Source organism: Oncorhynchus clarkii, chromosome 14, assembly GCF_045791955.1.
Source record: "Oncorhynchus clarkii lewisi isolate Uvic-CL-2024 chromosome 14, UVic_Ocla_1.0, whole genome shotgun sequence".
NCBI lineage: Eukaryota > Metazoa > Chordata > Actinopteri > Salmoniformes > Salmonidae > Oncorhynchus > Oncorhynchus clarkii.
In genome coordinates this window covers 11189268-11192500 of record NC_092160.1, presented here as the reverse complement: position 1 = coordinate 11192500, position 3233 = coordinate 11189268, and positions in this window count along the sequence as shown.

Sequence of the window (3233 nt, the reverse complement as noted above, 5' to 3'; positions counted from 1 at the left end):
TACATTTTCTCCAGCCACATCCCTCAGCCTTGTACCGAAACGGGTAGGAATACCTTTGTTGTTGTTTCAACTTCTGATTGTCCCTTTAAGGTGTCTTCTATACACTATATCTATACCAGCTTCTGCATACAGGAGTCTGTGAGTGGGAGGGGGGTGTGTCCCTGGTAGATTCCAAGTCAGTCCGTCGCCACACTGCAGAGGGGATAAAATAAGGACTCCCTGCAGATGGGCGGAAAAATGCTGTTGTCACTCCGGTCATTCCAGGAGTGTGAACTTGGCTGAGGATGAGTGCTTCTCCGGACTAGAGCCAGGCTTTGTGTCAGGGCCAGAGGGAGAGAGGGGGGAGGGGGGGAGAAGGATATAAAGAAAGAAGGGAGAGGGGATAGTCATTCCGAAAGATGCCATCCTGAGGAGATGCCATTTTGGGGGCAGCTGGTACTCTGGCAAGATTAGTCTGAGTGAGAGACGCTGACAGAGAAAGATGGAGGCATCACAATGCCCACTCGTCCTCCTCTCCTCCTCTCCTCCTCCTCTCCTCCACTCCACAGGGTAAATAAGTCAACTCTCTGGGGGACAACACTGATCCATGTCGCTCACCAAACAGCTACCCCTTCTCTGATATCACACTGACACAATGCCTGCGAGGATCATCATATGATCGTGTATCTCTATGGGTTTTGTTGTTTGTCAATACTCCAAGGGACAACATACTGTTGACAAGTGTTTGTAACGTTATTTACCAGCGAAACACCATTCTATGGTCTGCGGGAGTGGATACACTGTTCAATCTAACGTGGCTTGTTATGTCATCACCCAGGTTCATTTGAAAGTCATCTAGAAGGCAATTAAAAGGGCTTATTTCTCTTAATTCCTATAGATCACAGGAAAGCTGTGAGCAGAATTAAATGGGAAGAAACTGGCAATTAACACGAAACTGAAGAAAATGTGAGATATCCTCACAATCCTAAAAAATCTGTGGCCCCTCCTGTGTCTTATCGTCGGTTCAAATCAAACGGAATCGAAACCGGGGTGATTATACTGTGGTGGAAACAGCGACAGGGATCCGTGGGACGTTGTGATGAAACCTAACGACCAGACTAGTAAAGTGGCGAGACTTAAGAGATGCTTGATAACAACATCCCAATCCTCACTGCCTGGCTGGAGCAGACGGATGGAGAGACAGATGAAGCGGAGGGGAGGGGAAGATGAAAGGGGGATGCACCGCAGAAATGAAAGAAAAGATAAGATGAAAGAAACGAGGTGTTAGTTAGAGGGCACAAGAGGTTGGTAACACCTTAATTGGGCAGGACGGGCTCGTGGTAACGGCTGGAGTGGAATCGGTGGAATGGTATCAAACACATCAAACACATAGTTCGTGTGTGTTTGATTCCATTCCATTAGCTCCATCCCAGACATTACTATGAGCCTTCCCCCCTTTACCAGAGTCCACTGTTCGAGAGAGAGATGTGATTCCATTTCATCATGGCTGTTGTGGATTAGTCACCTCCATCTTGATGTCACCTCCATCTTCATTACCTTCATTCATTTAACCCTCAGTAACAGCTCTTCATGGGTGAGCTGAGGCATCTGCTGGCTGTGGAAGGAGAGATTGAGAGATGGAGAGCTCAGGAGGAGAATAGGCGGTAATGGAGTTGACTAAACTTCTCAAGGTCACTGCAGATTTACTGTAGAATATGGGAAGAATAAGGTCCATTGTTTGAGAAATCGGTCTATAATAAGAAAAATATCAGAGAGAAAGTGAGAGAAAGTGAGAGAGAGAGAGAGAGAGAGAGAGAGGAGGATTCGTAGCATCTGCTGTGGAGTTGATGATCATTTCTCATCATTGTAAGTCATTAGGACTGTTTCACAGGAACCTGAGAGAACACACACACACACTAACACATACACACCGTGCAGTACAGAGAGACTCTGGGGAAGTGTGTTTGATAGATACACTCCTTCATAAGAACTGGCAGGAAACTTTTAGTTTGTAAAGAGAATTATCCTCCTGTGCTGGTGTTCAGGAGCCGCCGAGGAAAGAAATGATATTGAAAATAACAAACAAAATACGTAGTTGATTTGGCTACAGGGGACGGATAAAGGCATCACTGCTCTTATTGAAGATAGAGTAAGAGAAAACCCTCTGACTCACTGGGTGTAAATCACAGATCACAGGGTTTCCTGGTTCCAGGCACTGTGTGTGTTTAACCCACACACTGGGAGAGTTGTGAAGAGAAGTGGTGATTGAACAGATCTCCAGTCTAAGAGATGAGAGTCCAGTCTGTCTCCCCTTGTCTGTCTCCCCCACTCTCTCTCCCACCCACCGAACACCATGTGGAAAATCAATATGTGCTTTCTCTCCCCTAGCTGCCTGTCTCTCTGCTCTGCGTCAGCAGAATGGCTCTCAGGAGTGTGATTAAGCGTTAAGTGTTTCACAATGGCGGGGTGTGGGAGAGAGAAGAGGGAGAGAGAAGCATCAGAGGGGGGGGGGGGGGGGTTCCCATCACGACGGGTCTGGCAATCCGAGACATCTGTCCACGAAGGGAGGGAGAGAGAGGTAGGGAGAGTGAGGTAGGGAGAGAGAGGGAGGGAGAGAGAAAGAGCAGAAGGGAAGCTCTATCCCTGGGTTACACATTATTGTTCGGTCTATACAATTATACTCGACTACATGTGTCCGAAATGTGAGAACTGTAACTCCCTTTAAACGTAACATTATCTTGGAATACACATTATCTATTGTACGTTGATCTGCCTTTTATAGGCATAAAGTGTTGTTTGAGTATTGTGAGTAATGAACATTTTCATAGGTCTGTGTTCATGAAGTGGACTATTCATCAGTCAAAGGGCACTTTCACTGTAATCCGAGGACTTCCTGTAAACAGAAGGCAAACTTTCTCTTGAACTCTTATCACATTTCTCACTGGAGTGGTCTCAAGATGGTGTGGGTGATGTAACGATGATGTGGGGAGACGTATGGGGGACGCCACAGTCAGCAGCTGCCTCTGAAGTAGCTCCCTCCATCATCGGCTGTCAGCCACGGAAGCACCTGGCACCAGCATCACTCACACACACACACACACACACACACACACACACACACACACACACACACACATGAACACACACACACACACGAACACACACACACACGAACACACACACAAAGACACACACTGTACCAGCCGTTCTGCACCAGCATCACTCATACACATCCAGCCCCACTGCTGCTGCTG